Consider the following 27401-nt stretch of genomic DNA (forward strand, 5'->3'; position numbering starts at 1 on the left):
TGTGTCCTGTTCCATGAAGGAGTTGCCATGTATAAACAAAATGGTATCCCAGTTTTCCAATGAGCTGTCAGATCAGTCCTGTTGACACATGTATTCCAAGATTGGGAAACAAGAATGCTGTGAGAGGAGGGTGGTTGTTCAGCAATCAGGTAGCAAGGTTTAGAGTTCAAAGTCAGGTCAGAATTATCTAAAAGAAGAGCACTGATATCTGAGGAGGCGGCTTTATCCTTAGTTTCAAGGAGTAGTGTACCTAGATGAAGATTATAGATTGTCAAAGGTACTTCTACACTTAGTTTGCATGTCCTTTGTGCTAACACAACTGTGGCTATTATTTCTTTCAGATGACTCAGTCAATTGTGTTGAAGCTGAATCTACCTTCTTGCTCATGTATCCTCCATAACACTTTTCTATGCTAATGAGATGAATCTAGTCAATCACTTTATTTATTACAAGACAAAATTTTAATGAAAATTCAATATTGGATAGGTAATTATCCACAAAGCTAAATATAATTACATAACATTATTATGTAATTTAAAAGGTGCTGAAGTGACATTATTGTTATCTGATTCATCTTCTTTCAAAAGATTCCTTAGAAATTTTTCTTCTTCTTCCCTTATATCTTTTGGGAGAATCTCCTGTCTCCCTTTAATTAATTCACCAATTCAGCTGAGCTCTAATTCAAAAGCTTTATTCTTAACTTCATTGTGTACTAAATAAATTATTTTTTCAACCTCTTTAACAACAGCCCAACAGGTCATTTCCTTCATTTGGAGCTTTTCTATTTCTGTTTTTGCAACTCACCTGGCTTTGCCAATGGCACAAACCCAATAACCATATGAAAAAAATTAATGGGTTAATAATATAAAGTTTTCCATCATCATTAACACTGTAAGAATAGAGCAGGAAGCTGCAGCCAAAAGGTCGAACAGCATTGTAGAATGAGTATGCATGAATGTATATGGCGACTCTGTCTGCAAGATGTTTTAGTGGAATGTTACAGTCAAAGTTAGATCTAAAGTTGGAAGCTTCTTTTCTTACAGTGTTTAAAGAACATGCATCTGCCAACAAACTTCCTACTGCTATTCCAACATGTTGATCAGCATTAAAAAGTTGTTTATTTGAATCTTTTAGCAGTAGGGCATTTGCCTTGCACGCAGCCAACATGGCTGACCCGAGTTCGATTTCTCCGCCCCTCTTTGAGAGCCTGGCAAGCTGCTGAGAGTATCTTGCCTGCACCGCAGAGCCTGGCAAGCTCCCCGTGACATATTCGATATGCCAAACATAGTAACAACAAAGTCTCCAATGGAGACGTTACTGGGCACGCTCGAGCAAATCGACGAACAACGGGAGGGCCTTTACCTTTTTTACCTTCATAAAGTTTAGAAACAATTTTTCAACCACCCAAACAACTGCCTCTTTACATCAAATTCCAATAGCTACTATGTTCTGCAACTTTCCTGGGATATTCAAGTTAAAAAATCTTCCATCAGAAAATAAAAAAAAACTCTTCCATCAGGAGAAAATGCAGAAGCTCTTAAGTCATACCCAGTGTGGATGAAATTTATCATGCTAAATCCACTGAGAATCAGGAGGGTTTCAAGGCCTGAGGCACTTTTCCAACTTTGCAAAGCTTCTAGTCAATCACTTTAAATCTCACCCATGGAACAGGTAGAGGCCTGTGTATTTGGGGAAGACCTGTATCCATCTACTAAAACTGGATACTCTACCTTTCAACTATCTGAGTTTTTATGCGAATCTTTTGTAGAATTCTCTAGAACCCACCAGTGCGAGAAAATTCCCTTCTATGATAAGACTTTAAAGGGATATAAAGGGGCTGGAGAGATAGCACAGTGGGTAGGGCGTCTTCCTTGCTCGCTACCAACCCTGGCTCGATTCTCAGCATCCCATATGGTCCCCAGAGCACCATCAGGAGTGATTCCTGAAGGGCAGAGCCAGGAGTAACCCCTGAGCATTGCCAGGTGTGACCCAAAATCAAAGAAAAAAATAAAGGGATATAAAGCCATAAGAAATTAGATCCAGCTTATTCAACAAAAAAGTTAAGTATCTGCTCGTAATTCTATTCCCAGAAACCAGAACCATAGGGCCAGAAAGAATACAGTCTGATCTCTACATGCTTTCTCTCTCTACAATCCCAAAGGCATCTCCTAATTTTTATGAGTTTCTATGAGGAAATAGATAAATTCTCTATATGAGTACAAGAAACACAGAGAACATTCTTTTCTGGAGCTACCAGAGCATAAACTTACCTTTCCAGATCTAAAATGAGCTTTCAAAGAAATTTTAGCTTTAGGTTCACTACAACCTGACAAGTCCTTTGATCAATGTGCCTCTGAGAAGTTATGTGTAGCTTTGAGTGTACACTTTGGAGACATAAAAAAAAGTATCTCTCTATTAAGACCTTTAGTTGATTAGATTAGGCCCATTCACAGTATGGCTGCTATTGATTAAAATATTTATTTTATTTTAAAGAACCCTCAGAAAAGTATCTAAAATATTTGAAGAGATGTCAAATTGTTATCATCAGAATCATGTGGTGTTTGTACACTCCTGAGAGAATTCAAGAGAATATCAGTCAGAAAACAAATCAAACATTTATTAGGGAAAATGAAGCTAGAAAGTGAAAATAAGAGGGAAAATAGAAAGAGGAAGTCAAAGGAAAGTGAAAGCAAAAGTCATTTCCTGGAGTGAGAGAAAGTGGGGTGTCCAAGAGAGGAGCAACCAATCTATTTTTATCCAATGGGCTGTGTTTCCTCACACCTCTGATTCTACTATTTTTCTCTGCCTCTTTCTTTTTCGGGACTGGGTTTAGTTTTCCAGGATAGTGAAAATCATGTCTGTATCTTCTCAGTCATAGGGCGGGAGCTTTTGGGTTATTCTAGGTCAAAATCAGATTTTAGTATCAGTGGTTAGTTGAAACCAGTTTTCTCCATAGTTTTATTCACTAATCCTTGCTTCTTTTACTCCTAGGAGGAAGTTCCTTCCTCTTTTTTTTTTCCTGTCATCCACCTAGTGTGGAATAAAGTCAATGGCCATGAATTTAATCATCTCTGATGATATTAAGGGAAACCCCTATATAGAGATCCTCACCTCATTTTTCAACTTGGAATGGTATCTATCAAAAATTTTAAGAGATTTTTATAGAGATTTCAGCTTTTGTTTGCACATAAACTCATAAAGTTACAACATAAAGTTATAACTTCAATATTTAATTGAATCATATACTGTTCAATTTTCCAAAATACGTAAAATATTTTATGTGTTGTTTTCATCACTTTGACTTAAACAAAGTCTTTATTATCACCATAGCCTGGTTGTAAGAGAAATAAATTGCCTAAGACATATTGTTCAACCTAGGGTAGGGACTTCAAAGTTGTTATGTGAGCTGTCAACAATGCTTCCAAGATTCAATATATTCTGTAATGTTTCGTAGTGGCTTTATGTTCGGATATGCAGGAGGATAAATACTAAAGTTCTCAGTACCTACTTTTGAGGAAAAAAGGATGAGCATTCTTTTCTGTTAGTCTCATTTAGCAGAATCTCCTGTCCCTATGCCAGGGTGTCTTCACTGGGGCTCTTCGTGGGGGGTGGGTTGAGTCTCCCTCCCCACCCCAAGCATAACCCCGGCAGCTGAAAACCTCCAGCCACAGGCATGCTCAAGGCCGCTCTCCACACACTAGGACGAGCCTCACCCATGAAGGAACCGACAGAGGGACCCAGGTATGAGGGACCCGTGGCTGAGACCTCCAAGCCTGATCGGATGGGAGGGGCTGGGCACCTCCTCCACCCAGACTCACAGTTTTCTCCTTGGCAGTCACATACACAAACTGCTCCTGATACCATGTAATCTCATCAAAAGCCAAGATCCAGAGACTATAAAGCAAAGTTCCTGGAAGAGAGCGACACATTATTTCCTGGAGTATCCAGTTTGAAAGTTATACAAAATAACTTTTCTTATACCTTATGCCCTATCTACACTTCAGATAGCCCTGCAAGCTACTGAGGGTATCCGGCCCGCACAGCAGAGCCTGGCAAGCTACTCGTGATGTATTCGATACGTCCAAAAATATAACAATAATGGGCCTAATTCTCCTGACCCTCAAAGAACCTCCAATAGGGCAGCATTAGAAAGAATTAGTAAGGAGAGACTGCTAAAATGTCAGCTGGACAAGTGGATATGTTACTGGCATCTGCTCAAGCAAATCAATGAACAATGGGATGACAGTGATACAGTGCTACACTCACTTATAAAAGAAAACTTTTTTCAGATAATTCAAATACTTTTATTTATTTCAATTTTAATCCTCACAGGTCACACACACACACATATAAATATATATATATGCATTGGAAAGAATAACAAAAACAACAACAACAAATTGGCATTATTCGTTCTGAAAAAAATGTAGAATGGGATAAATGTTATTGAGTGAACTTAGAATGTTCATTACAGTGACTTTATAAAAATAGCACTGCACTGTCCTGTGATCATTGTTCATCGATTTGCTCGAGCGGGCACCAGTAACATCTCACAAAAAATTGTGAGATTTGTTGTTACTGTGTTTGGCATATCAAATACGTCATGGGTAGCTTGCCAGGCTTTGCTGTGCGGGCAAGATACTCTTGGTAGATTGCCGGGCTCTCTGAGAGGGGCGGAGGAATCGAACTCGGGTCAGCCATGTTGGCTGCGTGCAAGGCAAACACCCTACCTGCTGTGCTATTGTTCCAGCCCTTATAAAAATAAATGAATAAAATTACACTTAAGTGTATTTATAAATTTATTTTACTCATATATTTTCTATTTTAGAAATCTCTGTTAAGAACAAATTTGATTTAGAGTATTTATTTACCTCTGGTTAGTGATAATCAAATCACAAAGAATTCTCTTTGAGAAGCTCATTTATGTCTTATTAGAGTCTTGCTGGGTAATTTTTTTCCAATGTAAATTAATTTGAAAGCAATTCAGCCATAAAGTATTAAAAAAAGAAGTAATAGATTAAACTAACTTTTGTAATATATTCAAGGTATTAAAATTATCTAGAGACATACAATAATAGATGGGACATCATTTATATTTAAAATGTAGACCACAAGCAAACCAATTAAATTCTGCGTGATAAAACTCAAGCTCACTTGTATTTTAGTAAGATTCTATAAACTTTTTTTGTTTTGGATAATAATAATAATACATTATTTCTTTTATGTTTATTAAAGTCCATTCATTTGAAATAGTTAAAAATTCATTTAAGTTCCTTGAGTCTATATTTCATAAATTTTGTTCCAGTTTCAGGATAGATATTAAAATTATTCATTAGATTTAGTGTTATAAATTGACCATTAAATTTATTGCATTCAAATAACAATATATTGCTGTTCATTTGTGGGGGGAACAAAATAAAAATTATTGATATGTCAAAAAAGTAATTTCCCACTTTTAAAGTGAATATTTATTATAATTATCTAATATTATTGAGATACCATATATCTTTATTTTTGTATATAATGTTCATAAAATAATTAAGTAGGCCTAACTTTGAATAACATGCTATTTAGACTAAACATAAGTTGCAACTTCTGTCTGAGCTATATTTAATTATATCTGCTTTGAGTATTGTAAACAAGGAAGTGCTAAAAATAGAAAGTACATGACTCCTAAGGAATCAGTTACGTATGTTTTACATTTTAAATCTATACATATATTGAAAATGAGGATATGGATAATATGTCTTGAATGATAGTACAATTTTAAGTACTTTTTATAGCTTCTCATGTATTTTATACAGATTTAGAAGATAAATGTATAGGAAATTTTTAAATCCGTGATACAGTCTACCAAGTAGTCATCTCAAATGTAATGCCCTGTCTTTAAAAATCGGTCTCTTTCCCACATAACTCTTTGTAATGTATTCAAAATTGCTTTGATACACATGAAAAATCAGTTAGCATTTTAAATTCATATATTTTCTCAACAAATATAATATTTATTTTAACTGTGGCACAGTGACTTAGAGTATTGTTAAGGCTAGAGTTTCATGAAAACAGCATTCTGGCCCCACATACCCCTCTAGTGTCCATTTCCCTCCACTACTGTTTAATTATTAAATTTGGATTCAAGTGGCATTTAGACACTTAAAAAAACAGATGAAATACATTATCAATAGATGTGAGTGTGCTCATCTTGTTATCACATTGAAAATAAAATAACCATTTTATGTTATAATATTGAAATTTGTAGGGAAATTACTCTCAAATAGTTAATCATAGGATCATCTTAAAGTCAACACAGAATATTTGAAGTAATATTCTCCTCAAATTAAGAGAAATGCTCACAAGAAAAAAAAAGCCCCTCAGTAAATATTATATCACCAAAATATTTTTAAAATTCTTCTATTTTAGAAAAGATAAATCATGCTGGTAACTTAGATGTATTTAGGAACGATTTCAAGTACTAAAACCATACCTGACAAGAATAGTAAGATTGAATTCCCACTACCTTGGACAGCTTTCTCATGTTCATTGTCAGCCTCTTCAGGGAACAGTATTTTCTTTTTCCTTTTAACTGTTGTTTATATTTGTAGCAAGGACAGTGGCATAAATAAAATGAGGGCTTTAAAGATTGAAGTTTTCACTCTGGATTTTGTTTCTTGAGAATATAATGAACAAGATCTGAAAAAATGAGCATTTTTATTTTCAGACTGTTAAAATTTCCAACAAAGACTGCCTTCTTGTTTTACAATAAGACCATCTATGGAGAATTTAGAGAACATTAGCTGCCTCTCATTTGGTTTCTCACTCACTTTAAATTTAAAGTATAGAAGAAACAGCACTGGAGATCAGATTTTTCCAGAGGACGTTAACAAATGGGCTGTCAGTTCCATACTACCATCATTAAAAAAAGTAGTGGCATGTAAATATCATTTTAAAATTCCAAAGAACCCTTTACTTGGTGCTCCCCTCTCTATCTGAGCTGCCTTCTCCCTCAGAATGTGCGGCTGGCCTCCAAGCCCCGGAGTGAACCTTCTATACTTGTCTTGGTTATTTTTTGGTGTTTGTCTACCAGTTTGTTACTTTATATTCCCCAGATGGCAAAACTTTTCCTTTTAAAACTGGAGAATAGGAAAACCATGGAGAAGGACATGAACTGTAGAAGCCAAAATAAAAGTGATAAGAAGACAGTTCCACTAGTATCTCTCTGGCCCTGAGTCCAGGTACCCTCTCTTCAACTCACTTACAAACATCTCAACATATTTTAGGTTAGGGAGAGTTGGGTCACCGGGATTCAACCTAATACTGGCAGGAGTCTGGTACCAGATATTGTGGAGGGGATTGAACCAGGGTCTGCTTCATGCAAGACAAGCACCTTACCTGCTCTACTATCTCTCCGGTTCCATTGCAACTTTTATAAGCAAGTAAGATAAGAACTCACTTCTGAGCCTTTGAACAGAAAACATTCTCTCTCACCCTCCAAGTATCTGCTTTAATCCCAGCACTTTAAAGAAAGAGTACCATACTTTTTTGATATCACTTTTTCTTTTCCACCTCATTTATTAGATAGGTGAATATAATGACCTGCACCACCTTCCATGGGTTCCTTGCATTTTGCATTGCCTTGTTTTTGTTTTGCTTTCCCATGCAATTTATTATCCTAGGAGCAATTTACTAATTTATTTTTTATTGTCTCTTTCTTCCTCTAGAATAAGTGTTGATCAGAGATTTTGTTTATTTTCTATATCAAGCATCTGAAATATTATTTGAACCATGTTTTGTTTGGTTTAGTTTTGTGTTAACCTGGCAATGTTCAGGGCTTACTCCTGGCTCTAAGCTTACAAATCACTTCTGGTGGTTCTCAGGCGTGCTGGAGAATGAACCTGGATTGAGAGCATGCAAGGCAAGATAGCACTCACTGTACTATCATACCTGCCATAGAATGTGTGTATCATGTATTAGTAAACAGGCTACTGAATATTTACACTTATTGATTACTTTATGCTGAATACTAACATAAAAAATATTATTGAATTCTAATATACCGGAGATATCACATATAACTTTGACTTTCTGATGTATGTTTTGTTTTTGCTCATCTTTGCTTGCTCAACTTTCAAAATCACTTCAGAAGGGCACCTTCTTAAGTTCATAATTTACCTCACCAGAACTAACTGAATTTCAGAAATAGAATACCTTTATTTCCCCTAATACCAATATTGTCAACATCGGTCTGTATTCTGATAGTCTCTGACAAAATCAAATAACATGAAAGAGATATTAATTTTATAACACATTGTCAACATATCTTAAGAATTTTTCATGATGATAATTGTTTAGGCCATACATATACATTTCAACAAAAAGATTGTTTTCCATCCCAGTGAATTTTGATATAAGAGTAAATTCTAGTATTTATGAGGTTATTACTCAAAATTTGCATATATAGTTCTAATTCTACTTTGAAAATTAAAGTACAGGCAAGAATCAATATTACATGTAATGTATGATAGCTGATTTTGCATAAAACTCGAAAATAGATACGTGCATGAAATTGCTATAAAATAAATTTAGTTTGTTTTAAATGTGAAATTCATAATATTTGATCCTATAATGAAAGATTTGCAGAAAAAGTATTCAATATTATTCCCATGTGGATCCATTTAGTGAAAATTAACTTGTCGCCATCTGTAAGAAATGCTAACAAGTCACATTTTTCAAAAACTTAGACTGGTTCTTTATTTTGTTTGGGATTTTAAGATAAGTTTGAATAAGCAATGTAATGTAACCAGGGATAATGAATGATGCATTCGTGAAATAATGACCCCAGAACAGCACATTTCTCTTAAAGGAATCAATTTACACACCATTGCTGCTTAAATTTTATTAGCAATTATGTATCTGTGTTTCCTAGATATGTGATAGAAAATCTATTTTAATCAACATTTATTTCCATGAAATCATAATTTGTTTGTTGCCCATTAACAAAGATAAACTAGATATGGAAAATAGTTTTAAGAAAATAAAGATTGAGGGGAGGTACTCCAAAAGTGTATTTTTTTCTTCAAAAGATAAGTATTTCAAAAACAACAAAATTCCCTCAGCAGTGTGTCTGCAATATAAAAAAATTAGCAATAATGGAAGAATTTCCAAATATAGGAACATTTGAACATACTGTGGTGAATTAGAGGATTCTTGTATTACTTCCCCATTAAGAATATACTGTTCTGTAACAAGTAACCGGTGTTTAGTATTTTTGTTCTTTCTTGTTAATTTATTGTCTAGTTTCAATATTAGAAAGCAAGATTTGATGCACTATTAGCACTTTTTTTCTCAAATAGTAACCCATAAAATTCCGTTGACTGTATTAGAGGCAGATAAAATGTAGGTACAAGCTACTACACTCTAGATTTGCTAGTTCTTGGCAAATATTCTGAACTTTAACAAAACAAAACAAAAGCCAATGACCTTTAGTCTTGAATATCTATTACACAAATATCTATTTCCATAGATCTATATTCCTACAGTGTGTTATGAAAAAAATTAAATTACAAAAGAGATTTTCATTAATACAACTTATTCTTGAGTATTTACCACCATATAAAAACCCCATCACGCTTCTTTGAGTTTACTCTCCTAAAGTCTCTAACCACATTTCATATATAATATATATGAATATATTATATATGATATAATATATAATATATACTATAACATATATAGCATATAATATTTTTAGGCACAACTGGTGGTGCTCAGCACTTACTATGTGCAACTGTGATGACTCCTGGTGGCGTTCAGGGGAATATATGAGGTCCCAGGGATTGAACCTTGGTCGACCACATGCAAAGCAAATATCTTACAGTATTTTCCAGCCCAAACACAATTCATGTTTCTTAATGTTCCTTTTTCTATTTCACCACCACCACCCATTTGGTGAAGAGAGCATGAAAATAACAATTTAAACTAAAACCATTATCATGATTGCCTCCAACTCATGCGAAATAAAGTAAATTGAAGGAAAACGACAATCACCAAATGATCACATCACTGCATCACTGTATCACTGTCATCCCATTGCTCATCGATTTACTTGAGTGCGTGCCAGTAACGTCTCCGTTCATCCCATCCCTGAGATTTTAGCAGCCTCTCCTTACTTGTCTTTCCTAACGCTGCCATATTCGAGGCTTTTTCAGGGTCAGGGGAATGAAACCCATTATTGCTACTGTTTTTGGCATATTGAATATGCCATGGTTAGCTTGCCAGGTTCTGCTGTGAAATGTTCACGCATCTGTGAATTTTTTTAAAAAGTCCTCCCTGCCTCCCCCCAAAAAACTTCTCCAAAATAGTACCTATGGGGCTTTTACCTACAATGACAAAGAGGGTATGAGGGAATGAGGGCATACTGGGACAGCAGCAGCAGTGACGTTCTGATACTATGGTGGTGCTTGTAGTGAAGTAGCATAGCAAGTATGGAGTAACAATGTAATAACTGTTACAAACCACACTACCACATAAAATAATTCAAAAATATGATATTTATGTGTGAATAAATATTTTAATTTATGTAATATTGCTTATATAGGTACATATAGTTACAAGTTTTACAGGCACAATGTTACTATACCTTACCCAACACAAATCATAAGACTTCCAACATGGACCTGCTCACCACGCTATAACCTCAGTTCTGTCGATAGAGCTTAAAAGTTTGTTTCTAGTGGACATTGTTTGTTCCCCTGTTTTTTTCTTTATGTCCTACAAAAGAGGGAAATTACTGGTATTTGTCATTCTCCTTCAGACTTAGGTCACTTGACACAGCACCACTGAAGTCAATTTACTCATGTAGCTAAAGGCAAGGTTTCATCTTCTATGTGAAGTAAGTAGTATTCCATAAGCTACAGATATATCTTTTTAACCACATATTGGGCACTTGAGTTGTTTCCAAACTTTAGATATTGTATATAGAAAAAATTGAAAACATTGCACTTCACTGTACTGCACTGTCCTCCCGTTGTTCATTGATTTGCTCGAGTGGGCCCAGTAACTTCTCCATTGTGAGACTTTGTTGTTATTGTGTTTGGCATGTTGGATACATCATGGGTAGCTTGCCAGGCTTTGCCATGAGGACGAGGTACTCTTGGTACCTTGCCGGGCTCTCCGAGAGGGGCAGAGGAATCAAACTCGAGTCGTCAGGTCGGCCAAATGCAAGGCAAACGCCCTAGCTGCTGTGCTGTCACTCCAGCCCTTCCTAATGAATATTGGTATGGATATAGCTTTGTAAATTTCTGATATATATGTGGGAATCTATATATAAATGTGTATAAATAAATAAATGTATAAAGAAATATATGTAAATATATGCATATACAATTCATATACATGTATGAATTATATATACATATATTTACATTATATATGAATATACAAATTCATATACATATATATTAGAAAATATATTGGTAGATTATGCAATAGTTCTATTTTTCACCCTTTTAAAAATCATAACATTTCCGTAGATCATTTGGGCTGGAGCGATAGCACAGCGGGTAGGGTGTTCGCCTTACAAGCGGCCAACATGGCCGACCCGAGTTCGATTCCTCCACCCCTCTCGGAGAGCCCGGCAAGCTACCGAGAGTATTCGATATGCCAGACACAGTAACAACAAAGTCTCCAATGGAGACGTTACTGGGCCCGCTCGAGCAAATCGACGATCAACGGGAGGGCCTTTACCTTTACCTTTACCATTAAACAATTTATATTCCATTTCTAGTGATATCAAAATCCTTGCCTACAATGGTTTCTGGTCCATTTGATATAGGATATTCTCATGGTTGTGTGATGATAGTTCATTGGCATTTTAATTTTCTTTTCCCAAATTTTCAGTGATAGGGAACACTTTTTCATGTGCCTTTTGGACATCTTTTTGTTTTTTATGATTCAGCCTGTATAGCTTTCCTCCCCATTTTTGATAGGATTGTTCTCTTGGTGGGTTCTGTGAGTTCTTGGTCCTTTAAATATAGTTTTATAGATATAGTTTTCAAATATTTTCTCACATTCAGTAACATGTTTTCTATTATAATGCTAGATTTTTTTGACAATTTTCTGTCTAGAAACTTTAGTTTGATATAATTTCACTTTTTAATTTTTTTCTCTCTTGCCAATGGAGTCAATTCAGTAAAAACACCTCAGAAGGCATAGGTGTTTTGTTTCTATTTTTATTCAATGAACTTTATGAATTTGAATCTCATATCTAAGTTTTTCTATTACTTTAAGTTAACTTTTATGAAAAGTGATCCAAGATTAATTGGTGGCTAACCAGTTTTGTCAAAACTATTAAAGAGACTTTCCTTTTTCTATTTCATGCTGTCCCCTCCTCTGCCTTGAATTTATTATCGAATTATCTCAGGGTTTACTTATAGAATCCAATTCTGTTTCACTGGTCTGTACATCTGGATTTACTATAGCCACAAACATTTTTTATTATCATAGGGGTTTTTTTGTTTGTTTGGTTGGTTTGTTTCTTTGGACTGTACCTGTTGTTCAGGGCTTATTCCTGACTCTGTGCTCAGGAATCACTCCTATTAGAGCTCTATCGGCTAACTGAGGTGTTGTGGATTGAACTTGTTACATACAAAACAAGCACCCAATTTGCTGTACATTCTTTCCAGTCCCTGATTACTTTAGCTTTATAATGCAAATTCAGAAAACATGATGCATCTATTCTTTTATTTTTCCTTTTATTCTGAATATCTTGGGGGTATATTTTGGTTGCATACAAATTTAGGTAGTATTACATACGTATGACTCTAGTCATAGAATTGCATTGTACTCTATGCTTTGGTAGCACTGTCCGCCCCTTGTTCATTGATTTACTCGAGCAGGCACTAGTAAACATCTCCATTGTGAGACTTGTTGTTACTGTTTTTGGCATATCTAATATGTCATAGGGAGCTTGTCAAGCTCTGCCGTGCGGGCAGGATACTCTCAGTAGCTTTCTGACTCTCTGAGAGGGAGAGAGGAATCAAACCCAGGTCGACTGAATGCAAGGCAAACTCCCTACTTGCTGTGCTATTACATGCTCTGGGTAAAATGGTTATTCCAACAATATTTTTCTAGTAAACCATGAAAAGTCCTTTTCCATTCACTTGAGCATTTTCATATTTATTGTAATATTTAATCATCACTTTAATGTCTAAATTTATCCATTTTATTGTTAAATTGATTTCTAGAAGGTTGAATTTTTCCTCACAAAATTGCAAGTAGGTTTTTTTTTTTGGGGGGGGCCCACAAACAGCTATGCTCAGAGGTTGCTCCAGGATCAGAAATTAGGAATTACTCCTGGGAGTGCTCAGGGATCATATGTAATCTGGGGGATCTAACCTTGGTAGGCCCTGTGCAGTGCAAGTGTCCTACCAGCTATATTATCCCTCTGGCCCTGTATAAGATTTTTGTAATAATTTTCCTCCAACTTTACCAAGTAAGTGACATAAATATGTTAATGTACATAAATTAGCAATCGCTTTACTTATTTGGGTGTCTGTTTTAACTTCTCTTTTATTTCTGATCCTATTTACGACGCTACTTCCACTACCCAGCCGTCGCCACACTCCAAGACGCTTTCCGGACCCGACACAACATAAGACACTAAATACCCATCTTCCGGAATTGTCGTACCATATTTGATAGGGTTCAAATATGGTAACACCTACAAGGGTGATGAGAGGTCGCCCCAAAAGCCTCTATCCCTCTTGGAAAGACTGGCAAGCTACAGAGAGTATTCCGCCCGCACGGAAGAGCCTTGCAAGCTATCGGTTGTGTATTCGATATGCCAAAACCAGTAACTACAACTGGTCTCATTCACCTGACCCTGAAGGCTTCACCGAGATGGCAGCACTGAGAAGGATGAGAAAGGAGAGGCTGACAAAATCTCAAGGCCGACCTAGGCTGCCACAACGAAGGAAGACAAAAATGATCTTCTGTACTTTCAATACACGTACGGTAGCATCAGATGCGTCCATCGAGGACCTGATGGTACAAGCGCGAATGATCAAGTACGACATCATTGGTCTGACCGAGACAAGAAGGCATGAATCTCACCATGCCCTGTTCGACACAGGAGAAGAATTTTTCCTCGGAACATGCGATAAAAGAGGTGTTGGAGGCGTTGGTGTCCTTGTCAACACAAACTTGGCCAAGAGCATTGATTCATTCGAATGCCTAACAACCCGAATCGGACGTTTACATTTGAATAGATGTGGCTCACTGCCTGCAGTTTCTATCTTCGTTGTCTACGCACCAATATCTCATTATGATGAAAGAGAAATCGCGAAGTTCTACGTGGAGCTAGAGAAGTTCTATAAAGAAGACCACACCTTCTACAAGATCATTGTGGGTGATTTTAATGCCAAGATAGGACGGAGAAGATCAGCTGAAGAACTTCACATCAGAACCCATGGCCTAGAATGGAACGAACCAGGTGAGAGACTGTCTGAGTTCATCATGTCGACCAAGACCATTCATGGTAACTCACAGTTCCAGAAGGCAGAATCTAAACGATGGACATGGGAGTCTCCCGATGGACGATTCCACAATGAAATAGACCACATCATATTCAATCGACGATTTTGCCTGACTGATGTCGCTGTTGTCCCAAAATTTTGAATGGGATCGGACCACCGTATCCTTCGTGCAAAATTCTACTTCACAGAGCTGGGAGAAAGGGCTGCAAAGTTCAAAAAGAGAACTCCCAGAATGACCACCAACTGGGAACTCTTTGATACTATTGCGGCAACATGGGAAGATGCCATTGTTGACAACATTGACGAGGAATACGATCGACAGGTACAGCACCTCCATGAATGTGCGAGGAACGCCAAGAGAGAGATAGCCACAAAAAAACGCCTGTCTTCGAAAACTGTTCAGCTAATTCGCCAGCTTGGTTTGGCGTATGCCTCAGGCAACCGCAAGCTAACGTCCAAGCTCACAAAGCAGTGCAGAGATGCGATCAAGGAAGACCTCAAAGAGAGAAGAGCAGAAGTACTGGTAGATGCGGCAGAAGCCGGGAAAAGTATTCGTAACGCCTGCCTGTCCTTCGCCAACTATAAGACCAAGATGACTGCCCTCCGACGTCCTGATGGATCCATCACATCCTCCAGAACGGCAATGGAGAAGATTATCCATGACTTCTACTCAAATCTCTTCGATAGCCATGTCCAATTGCCGACATACCAAATTCCACAGGATGGATATGTCGTTCCCAATGTTCTCCCTTCCAAAATCTGACACGCAATTTTGTAGGTAAAGAAACAAACAGCACCCGGCCCAGACAAGGTCAGACCTGAACACCTGAAGAACCTGCCGTCAGTACTCATCAACACACTGGCTCGGCTCTTCACTCGCTACTTGTCTGAATGTAAGGTTCTGTCCCAATGGAAAACCAGCAGGACCGTACTACTGTTCAAGAAGGGAGACATCCATGACATTGGCAACTATCGCCTGATCTGCCTATTGTCTGTCATCTACAAGTTGTTCACTCGAGTCATCCTAAATAGGATTGGCAGAACATTAGATGAAGGACAACCATGCGAGCAAGCAGGGTTCCGCAAACGATTCAGCACCATCGACCATATCTACACGATAACCAAGCTCATTGAGGTTTCTCGGGAGTTCAAGATGCTGCTCTGTTTAATGTTCATTGATTTAAAGAAGGCCTTTGATTCTGTTGAGACGGAAGCGGTCATTGAAGCCCTAGCCAATCAGGGCATTCAAGCCCAATACATCAGGATCCTCCGTGGCTGTATTGCAGATTCACTACCAGGATCTCACCATTCTACAAAGAAGTGATCGTTGATGTCAAGAGAGGGGTCCGGCAGGGTGATACCATTTCACCAAAACTCTTCAGTGCCACCCTCGAGAACATCATGCGACAACTGGAATGGGAAGGAATGGAAGTGAAGATAGTGGTCGGCAACTACACCACCTCTGCTTTGCTGATGACATTGTTTTAATAACACCAAACATCAGCCAAGCGGCACAAATGCTGGCCCACTTTGACTGTGAGTGTGTAAAGGTAGGACTAGAGCTGAATCTTATGAAGACAATGTTTATGAGAAACAGCCTCGTTCCTGAAGCCCCATTTGCTCTCAACGGAATGACCATCTCCGAATGCAACAGCTATGTGTACCTAGGTCGAGAGGTCAACATGACAAATGACCTGGCACCCAAGCTGCACAGGAGGAAGAGAGCGGCTTGGAACGCCTTCAAGAACGTCGAAGAAATAGCTAAGAGGACGAAGAACCTCCAGCTCCGGGCACATCTCTTTGATTCCACTGTTCTTCCTGCATTAACATATGCCTCAGAGACCTGGGCCCTAAGCAAACAAGATGAGAACACTATTCAGGTCTCCCAAAGAAGAATAGAAAGAGCTATGCTTGGAATATCACGTTTCACTCAAATGAGAGAAAGAATCCTGAGTTCTGACATCCATCGATGATCAAGAATCAGGAACACTGTCTCATTTGCCAAGGTGTCGAAAATCAGATGGGCTGGTCATGTAATGAGATTTAAAGATGACCGCTGGACTAGAGTTGTTACCGACTGGATTCCACGGGATGTCAAAAGACCGCGTGGCCGCCCACCTACCAGATGGTCAGACTTCTTCGTCAAGATCATGAACGATCGGTTTGAGGCCCTTCATGTTTCCGGAGCGAACAGATGCCATTGGGCTACACTAGCACGCAACAGGGACAAATGGAGACGTTACTGGCGCCCGCTCGAGCAAATCGACAACTAACGGGAAGTTAAGTGATTAAGTGATTAAGTGATTTATTTAGTGTTTCTCTTTTTTTCTTTGATTAGCTAAGGGATTTGTCAGTATTTACTATTGTTTAAATGGCATAGCTTTGGTGTCCTTGAGTTTTAGTGTTTTTTTAATTTCTACTTTATTCTTATTCTAACTTTAAATATGTTTTCCCTTTAGACTTTGAGTTTAATTTGGTCTTTTTCTCATTTCTTAAAATTTGAGATTTGATTGTCCATCGAATATTATTTCTTAATATAAAAACCATCTTGTTATAAAAATACACTGTTTTTGTTTTGTTGTATATTATAGAGGGTTGGAGTGATAGCACAGTGGGTAGGGCATTTGCCTTGCAGGCAGCCAACATGGCCAACCCGAGTTCGATTCCTCCGCCCCTCTCGGAGAGCCTGGCAAGCTACCAAGAGTATCTCACCCGCACGGCAAAGCCTGGCAAGCTACCCGTGATGTATTTGATATGCCAAACATGGTAACAATTGTCACAATGGAGATGTTACTGGGCCCGCTCGAGCTAATCGATGAACAATGGGAGGACAGTCACAGTGAATATAAAACCATGTTTTTATATAAAAAAAAGACACTGTTTTTGTTTTCTTGTATGCTATAGAGGGCTGGAGCGATAACACAGTGTGTAGGGCATTTGCCTTGCACGCAGCAAAGTTGGCTGACCCGAATTTGACTCCTCTGCCCCTCTTGGAGTGCCCAGCAAGCTACCGAGAGTATCTCGCCCGCAAGGCAAAGCTTTGCAAGCTCCCTGTGATGTATTTGATATGTGGCATATTCGATATGCCAAACACAGTAATAACAAAGTCTCACAATGGAGACATTACTGGGCCCACTCGAGCAAATCGATGAACGATGGGAGGACAGTATATTATAGAAGTCCATGTTTTCTATTCTGGAGAGACACTGATGAATTTTTGGTCCTAGAGTAGTTCTGTGCTCTTATTATAGTGTCTTAATGAAGATTCTGTGATTAAACCACATTCTGACAAATATGTAGCTATTAGACAACTTAGTACACTTCTTTGAAAATAAATGGAGAGTATAAAGTTAGGTTTATGTTTCAGTTGATGACTTTACCTTAGAAGACATTAAGGAGGTCAGATCAAATAGATGAGTTACCCATCTTTTTACCAGCCTCATTAGTATAGTATGGATTTTAAGACATTGATTTATAAGTCATATAAATTGATTTATACATTTATTTCTATGATGCTGATTCTATCCTCAGCACTGCATAGGGACAACTAACAGGAATTATTTCTGAGCACAATTTTCCTACAAGTTTACTTATTTATTTATTATTGAAAAGTATTTTTCATGTAGGCAAGCATCAAAATCAATGCTATTCTGGTCTTTTCCAGGTTTATTAAGCAAGTCTGATGTACTTGAAAATATTCCCATACCTATTTCACCCTCAGTTGAGATTGAGTTACTTCAGTTTTTTTCTTTGTTTTTGGTGCTGTGTTGCTTGTGGGGTGGGATATTAGCCAATCACTGCTCATGGGTTTCTCTCATCAGTGAGTTTGGTTTGACTTGCTTTCCCAAAGTCCTTGCTGTCTGTGCAATTTTAAGCACTGGAGAGGGGCTTCCATGTGTGTGGCATGCTGAACCAGAGGTACTTACCCTTAGGATGCTTTTGATGTTATCCTGAGTGTCAAATGGAATAGGAAAAGTGATCCATAGTGGGTACAGGGTAAACTGAGGTAAACTGATGCTCACCCTCAGAATTGTTGCTGCTCGTAGGTCATTGGCACATGAAACCTAGAACGATCTTTTAAAATGTAAAAAGCAGTTATTCTATATGTTTTAATACAGAATTACCAATAATTTTTCATTTTAATATCATATATATGATATTTTACATTAGATCATACAACATAGACCTTATCTTCTGTGATGGTTATAGTACTTTTATTTCCTGAAGTAAAAAATTTTCCCTAACTCCTATCTTGTTCATATTATAGTATCTTTACCTGAAAATCTTTTCCTTTCAGTATTTACTTTGGTAATCTCTCTCATATTTCATGTATTAGCACAAATGTCACTTTTCTGAATGGCTCCCTTTTGAGTTCTAATCTAAATTAGATTTCTTCTGTATGTTTGCTCCTTCTCAAACTAGCTCTTATCACAAATTATGTTATAGGTCAACTGCCTTTGCTTTTACAATAGTTTTTATACTCCCATAAATAAGACAGAAAGCATGCTTTGTTCAAATTTATACCTAATTCTCAGTAGTCATTTAGTGTAGGATTATATGTAAACATATTATGTATAAACAAATGTTTATAGCACATTTTTATACATTTTTGTGTCTCAACTGTGAAATTCGCATTAAAATTTTACCTTGAGAGTTTAATTATCAAAAGAACAAGTGTGTATTATTTAACATATGTTTACTTCAAAGATGAGTGGTCTTCTGTTCCTCTGTCCAGTATGTACATGCCAGAGACTTGAAATAACAGAAAGGACTTTAAATTTTGACACAAATAATACTTTTTCTATTTACTATATGTGGAACTCTTAAAATTTCCATTAGCTATCTGTGAAATCCTTTATACATCATTGATCCTACTTTCTTATCTATAAAACTCATTTAATAATAATGATAAAATAATATTGCCATATGATTTTGGTTACAATTATATGAAATAGTATCTGTAAAGGAGCAAGCATGTATGCATTCCATAGATCAAAGTTCCCAGTTCTTAAAAACAAAACAATAACATGCATAGTCAAATTTTCCAATATTTTCATCTAAAATCAGATCTGGTTTTCACATATTGAAGCAAAAATGTCATTTTGAGGGCAAATAAATCTGAAAAGTATGCCAAAACTCTATCTTCAGATAGCTTATGAAGCACCTGAGGAGCTTAATCCAAATACAAATTCCAGGGCTCCAACTCATTAATTCAGTAGATATGGCATGAACTCAAGAATTAGCATTTTGTTAAAACCAACAGGGAGAATCAGATGTTCCATTTACCTTCATTCTAATGAAAAGTTTTTTTGTACAAACTAAGTTTGGGTCACAGAAGTCTTCATAGCCTTCTGTGTTATAGATTTGTGTAATCTATAAGCAACATATGTACCTATGTTTTCTAAATGTTGCATTTACTTCATTAAGAATTGTTCTATTTGATTCTGCTCTATGAATTTGGTGTTGAGCTGAGAAGATATAAGAACAACTGTTTTCCCAAAGAATTGTATTTGTTTACTCAAGTATAAATTTGTCTTCAAATCTGTTTGACAAAACTTAGTTCTGATATCTGTTTAAGAATTCTCTCCACCACCCCTAATCACAGTATCCCTCCCACTGCCCATCCCCCATCCCACCCTGTGGAGAATGGGTACTGGTGGAGGCATGGGTACTTGATCATTGTATAACTGAAACCCAAGCACGAAAATTTGTAAGTCTACAACTGTACATCATGGTGTTTCTCTAATTAAAAAAAAGAAAGCTGGTTTACAAAAGAACAAAAAATAATGCCATATTTTATGTACATAGTCTTACTTTCAGAAAAAGCATTTGAAACAATACAGAAATTTCTGTTTTAGAGAAAAAAAATTAAAGCACATTTAAACTTAAAATAATTCTCTCAAATCAATGGGCCATGTGATATTATATATTTACATGGTTTTAAAAAGTGCATATTCTATCAGTATCTGTATTTCAAACCATAATGCCCAAATATAAGAGAGAGAGGTAGAGAGAGAGAGAGAGAGAGAGAAGCGAAGTGCCTTATGGCAGGAAATGTACAAAGTTGAAGGGATGGGTGTTGGAATATTGTATGACTGAAACTTTATCATGAAAGCTTTGTAACTGTATCTCACAGTGATTGAATTTAAAAAAAAAGAAAAGGAAAAAGTGCATATCTTTTTTAAAAGAAATCACTATTTTATGGACTGACATATAAAGACATACATCAGGACAAACATAATAACTTTCATGAAATACTGAAAGGTCAGAAAAAGATACATCAGTAGCTTTATGTGATTTCAAAAGATCATGGAGGTCTCAGTTTTCTATAACTCAGTGTCAATATTGACATATTTATATTTTTAAATGACTGATAGTAAGTATTTTAAGCAGCAACAATTTATATGTAAAGACAATCTTTTGTCCCTTTTAGTAACTTGATCACTTGAATTCCGTTAATCATTGATTTGCTCGAGCGGGCGCCAGTAACGTCTCCATTTGTCCCTGTCGTAGGCTAGTATAGCCCAATGGCGTCGCTTCATTCGAGGAACATGAAGAGCCTCAAACCGATCGATCGTTCCGGATCTTAATAAAGAAGTCTGACCATCTGGTAGGTGGGCGGCCACATGATCTTTTGACATCCCCTGGAATCCAGTCGTAAAGGCTCTAGTCCAGCGGTCGTCTCCAAATCTCATTACATGTCCAACCCATCTGACTTTTGACACCTTGGCAAATGAGACAGTGTCCCTGATTCTTGATCGTCGATGGAGCTCAGAACTCCGGATTCTTTCTCTCATTTGAGCAAAATGTGATACTCCAAGCATAGCTCTTTCATTCATATTTGGGAGACACAAATAGCGTTCTCATCCTGTTTGCATAGGGCCCAGGTCTCTGAGGCGTATGTTAATGCCGGAAGAACAGTGTAATCAAAGAGATGTGCCCAGAGCCGGAGGTTCTTCATCCTCTTAGCCATTTCTTTGTTGCTCCTGAAGGCGTTCCAAGCTGCTCTCTTCCTCCTGCGCAACTCAGGTGCCAGGTCATTTGTCATGTTGACTTCTTGACCTAGGTACACATAACTTGCATTCTGAGATGGTTGTTCTGTTGGAGCGTCAGGAACGAGGCTGTTTCTCATAAATATTGTCTTCGTAAGATTCAGCTGTAGTCCGACATTTCCACACTCATGGTCGAAGTCAGCCAGCATTTGTGCCACTTGGCTAATGCTTGGTGTTTCTTAGAACAATGTCATCAGTGATGTGGAGGTGGTGTCGTTGCCGACCATCTATTTTCAATCCCATTCCTTCCCATCCCAGTCATTGCATGACATTCTCGAGGGTGGCACTGAAGAGTTTCAGTGAAATGGTATTACCCTGCCGAACCCCTCTCTTTATATCCATGATTACTTCGTTGTAGAATGGTGGTAGTGAATCCTGGTAGTGAATCCATAATACCGCTGAAGGAGGATCCTGATGTATTGAGTTTCAGTGCCCTGAATGGCTAGGGCTTCAATGACCCCTTCCATCTCAACAGAATCAAAGGCCTTCTTTAAATCAATGAACATTAGACAGAGCAGTATCTTGAATTCTGGAGAAACCTCAATGAGCTTGGTTATCATGTGGATATGGTCGATGGTGCTGAATCCGGAACCCAGCTTGCTCACATGGTTGTCCTTCATCTAGTGTACTACCAATCCTATTCAGGACAACTTGAGTGAACAGCTTGTAGATGACAGACAATAAGAAGATTGGGCAATAGTTGCCAATGTCGTGGATGTTTCCCTTCTTGTGCAGTAGTACAGTCCTGCTGGTTTTCCATTGGGACAGAGCCTTGCATTCAGACAGGTTGCTTGTGAAGAGCCGAGCCAACGTATTGATGAGTGCTGGCGACAGGTTCTTCAGGTGTTCAGGTCTGACCTTGTCTGGGCCGGGTGCTGTTCGTTTCTTAACCGACAAAATGGCATGTCAGATTTCGAAAGGGAGAACATTGGAAAAGGTATATCCATCCTGTGAAATTTGGTATGTGGGCAGGTGGACATGGCTATCAAAGAGATCTGAGTATAATTCATGGATAATCTTCTCCACTGCCCTTCTGGATGATGTGATATATCCATCAGGATGTCAGAGGACAATCGTCTTGGACTTGTAGTTGGCGAAGGACAAGCGGGCATTAGGAATGTTTTTACCGGCTTCTGCCTCATCTACCAGCACTTCTGCTCTTCTCTCTTTGAAGTCTACTTGATCACATCTCTGCACTGCTTTGCGAGCTGGGACGTTTTCTTGCGGTTGCCTGAGGCATGCGTTTTCAAAGACATGAGTTTTTTTGTGACTCTCTCTTGGCGTTCCTCACACAATCATGGAGGTGTTTAATCAGTCGATCGTATTCTTCATCAATGTTGTCCAGAACAGCATCTTCCCATGTTTCTGCAATAGTCCCAAAGAGCTCCCAGTTGGTGGTCATTCTGGGAGTTCTCTTCTTAAACTTTGCAGCCCTTTCTCCCTGCTCTGTGAAGTAGAATTTTGCATGAAGGAGACAGTGGTCCGATCCCATTTGGAATTTTGCACAACAGCGACATTGGTTAGGCAAAACCGTTGATTGAATGTGATCTGATCTATTTCATTGTGGAACCGTTCACTGGGAGACTCCCATGTCCAACGTTTAGATTCAGCCTTCTGGAACTGTGAGTTACCATGGATGGTCTTGGTCGACATGATGAACTCAGACAGTCTCTCATCTACTTTGTTCCATTCTAGGCCATGGGTTCTGATGTGAAGTTCTTCAGCTGATCTTCTCGGTCCTATCTTGGCATTAAAATCACCGACAATGATCTTGTAGAAGGTGTGGTCTTCTTTATAGAACTTCTCCAGCTCCATGTAGAACTTCTCAATTTCTCTTTCACCGTAATTGGATGTTGTTGCGTAGACAACAAAGATAGAAACTGCTGACAGTGAGCTACATCTATTCAAGTGTAAACATCTGATTGGCATTGTTAGGCATTCGAATGAATCAACGCTCATTGCCAAGTTCCTGTTGACAAGGACACTGACGCCTCTGATGCCTCTTTTATCGCATGTTCTGAGGAACAATTGTTCTCCAGTGTTGAAAACGGCGTGATGTGATTGATGCCTTCTTGTCTCAGTCAGACCAATGATGTTGTACTTGATCTTTCGTGCTTGCACCATCAGGTCCTCGAAGGATGCATCCTATGCTAGCATACGTGCATTGAAAGTACAGACAAACATTTTTGCCTTCCTTTGTTTTGGCAGCCTAGTTCGGCCTTGAGATTTTATCAGCCTCTCCTTCCTCATCCTTCTCAACGCTGCCATATTGGTGGCTTTTTCACGATCAGGGGAATGAGACCCATTGTAATTACTGGTTTTGGCATATTGATACACAACGGACAGCTTGCGAGACTCTGCCGTGTGAGCGGAATACTCTTTAGTAACTGTAACAAAAAATGTAAAGTAAAGTAAAGGCCCTCTCATTGATCATCGATTTGCTCAAACGGGCCCAGTAATGTCTCCATTGGAGACTTTGTTGTTACTGTGTTTGGCATATCGAATACGTCACAGGGAGCTTGCCAGGCTCTGCCGTGCAGGCGAGATACTCTCGGTAGCTTGCCAGGCTCTCTGAGAGGGGCGGAGGAATCGAACTCGGGTCGGCCATGTTTGCTGCGTGCAAGGCAAACACCCTACCGCTGTGCTATCGCTCTAGTCCAACAAAAAATGATCTAACATTAATTTACTTAGATACCCAAGCATAAGATCCTATAATGTCTATAAGATACAAGGCCTTATATAATACATGTATACATATGCATATATATCCATATGTAAGTCCTATATATATTTTACAAACATCTAGAATTTTATTTTTGTAGAATGAAGTTTTCTCCAATAAATATATTCATAATTTGATTAAAATACATATGTGAATTGTTCGCTGATAAGCAAAGATTTAGATATAGATACAGAGATAATAATTATATATGTTGCTCTTAATAAAGAGATGTTTCCCTCCAGATGGTGAAAATAATATCCTGAGATTAGAATTGGGACTAGGATGATTCAAAGATACCTTGTCTTTGTTGTTGCAATGTTTGAACAAATAATTGAAATTTTAAATTTAAACATCACTGTCACTATCACTGTCCTCCCATTGTTCATCGCTTTGCTCAAGCGGGCCCAGAAACGTCTCCATTGTGAGACTTGGTTGTTACTGTGTTTGGCATATCTAATACGTCATGGGTAGCTTGCCAGGCTTTTCTGTGTGGTCAAAATACTCTCGGTAGCTTTTTGGACTCTCTGAGAGGGGCGGAGGAATCAAACTCGGGTCGACCATGTCAGCCGGGTGCAAGGCAAACAGCCTACCCACTGTGCTATCGCTCCATACTCTACATAATTCAGAGGAACTGAAAAGCAGAGCTATAAGAAATCACAGTCTTAGGACCAGTATGATAGAAGAGTAAACAGGGTGCTTGCCTTGATTAGGCCCACTGGCTTGGACACTGGCACCATATAAGACTCCTGCCAAGAGTGATCCCTGAGATCAGAGCACTTGAGTAAGTGTTGAGCACTGCTGGGTGTAGCCCCCAAATCACTTGTATCACTTGTCATCCCATTGCTCATGGATTTGCTCTTGCGGGTGTCAGTAAGGTCTCCATCCATCCCTGTCACTTGCTAGTGAAGCCCAATGGCTTCTGCTTGCTCCAGGAACATGATAGTATAAAATCATTTGTTCAGGGTCTTGAAGAAGTCCGATCATCTCGTAGGTGGGCAGCCAGACTCTTTTTGACGTCCTGTGGAATCCAGTTGGTAATGGTTCTAGTTTTCAGTGGTCATCTCCAAATTGTATTATGTGACTGGCCTATCTGATTTTTGACACCTTGGCAAACGAGACAGCGTCCCTGATCCGTGATTGTCGACAGAGGTTGGAACTCGGGATTCCTTCTCTCACTTCAATGAAGCATGATACTCCAAGCATAGCTCTTTTGATTCCTCTTTTGGAGACCCAAATAGCGTTCTCATCCTATTTTATTAGGGCCCAGGTCTCTGAGGCATATGTTAGTGCAGGAAGAACGGTGGAGTCGAAAAGATGTTCCCAGAGCCAGAGGTTCTTTGTCAGCATGCAGATTGTGGCCCAAAATACAAACAAAAAAGGTCACAGTTCCTGAAGTCTCAAGTGCCTGTTTTACTCTACAAAATCTAACTGTAGAATTTCATCTGTCCTTTAAGATCTATGTAAAAGCTTCTTTTACCAGCCGGTCAAAATTATCCCTGAGCATGCAGTACAGATACTAAAAGGTTATCATGCATATCCCTTTACCTACTTTTAACTCATAGTTCCTGTCCAGAGTTATAATTTTCAACTGTTATTATATACTGGTACATTTTCTATCCTAACCTAAAATAAATTAATAAATACATTTGCTAAATATCAATATTAAACCTGTAGCCTGTAGCACTGTCCTCCCATTGTTCATTGATTTGCTCAAGTGGGCCCAGTATTGTCTCCTTTGTGAAACTTGTTGTTACTGTGTTTAGCATATGAAATACGTCATGGTTAGCTTGCCAGGCTCTTTGAGAGGGGCGGAGGAATATAAACTGGGTTGCCTGGGTTGGCCTCATGCAAGGCAAATGCCCTACTCGCTAATCTCTAATAATCCCAAGGATTATTATGTGGTCATACATTATTTGTCACTCTCACTGTCACTGTTCTCCTGTTGTTCATCAATTTGTTCAAGCAGGCACCAGTAACGTCTCACAACAAACTTTGAGACGTGTTATTGTTTTTGGCACATTGAATACATCACGGGTAGCTTATCAGGCTTTGTTGTGCAGGCAAGATACTCTCGATAGCTTGCTGGGCTCTCCGAGAGGGGCAGAGGAATCAAATCTGGGTCAGCCATATGCAAGGTAGATGCCCTACCCACTGTGCTATTGCTCCAGCCCATATTATCTGTAACTAAATCAATTTCTGCCTTCATAGAACATATTTGTCTAATGGAAAGAAGACTTTAAATAATATCAGCCATAAATGAACTAACCTGAACAAAGATAATGTACACATGTTAATTTAAAAAATCAAACTAATGGGGTATGGTGCCGCCAGTAGGTCTATCTGTACCTGTGAGGTGAGTGTATCAGCAGCCTGATGGTTCCTTCAGACTTCAAGATACCCCAAAATTGCTCCTGTTCCTTTGGTAAACTTTGGGCCAAGTTTACCAAGAATGTAAATGGCCAAAAGTTAGATATCTAGGAGTCACACCCACAAACCACCTCAGGCTCAGCTATATAATTGAAGGCAAGGCCTCTCTGGTTCCTGATCAAACTGCTTAGTGGCTATGATCCCAGAGACTCAGAACCAAATCTTGGAACCCAGGGCTTTTGGCAGAAATGCATCCGGTCTCTGCAGTAGGTTACCCGGTGCTGGACCAACCCTGGGGAATAAGGGTGCTGTCCTTCCACCTGATCCCCCTTCGTGGCTTGGTGGACGCCATCTTCCAGAGGCCATTGGACAGTCAGATTTGGACCCTCTGTGACGAGACATGAGGGCCTCATGGGATGGGGGTGGAGCCAGCCCTTTCTCACCCACTCCAACGAGACAAGGAGTCACTGCCCATGAACAGCCTGTCTGGCTCATGATCAAACTGCTTAACAGCCGTGATCCAAGAGACTCAAAAACAAATCTCGGAACCCAGTGGCTTTTGGTAGAAATAGGTCTGGTCCCTGCAGTAGGTTACCAGTGCCGGGCCACCCCAGGTGGGAATAGCTTTCGTGCCTTGGCCTGTTCCCCCTGGCTGTTCAGTGGCCACCATTCTCCATAGGCCACTGGACAGTCAGGTGTGGGCCCACAGTGATGAGACACGTGGGGCATCCC

At 38.6% G+C, this 27401-nt stretch overlaps 1 pseudogene; it reads right to left on the reverse strand.

Moving 5' to 3' along the window:
• Positions 1-512: 512 nt before the first annotated feature.
• LOC130026835 (proteasome subunit alpha type-3-like) overlaps positions 513-27401 on the reverse strand; it is a 70233-nt pseudogene continuing 43344 nt past the window's right edge.

This window comes from Sorex fumeus, unplaced genomic scaffold, assembly GCF_029834395.1.
Source record: "Sorex fumeus unplaced genomic scaffold, SorFum_2.1 ptg000035l, whole genome shotgun sequence".
NCBI classification, from domain to species: domain Eukaryota; kingdom Metazoa; phylum Chordata; class Mammalia; order Eulipotyphla; family Soricidae; genus Sorex; species Sorex fumeus.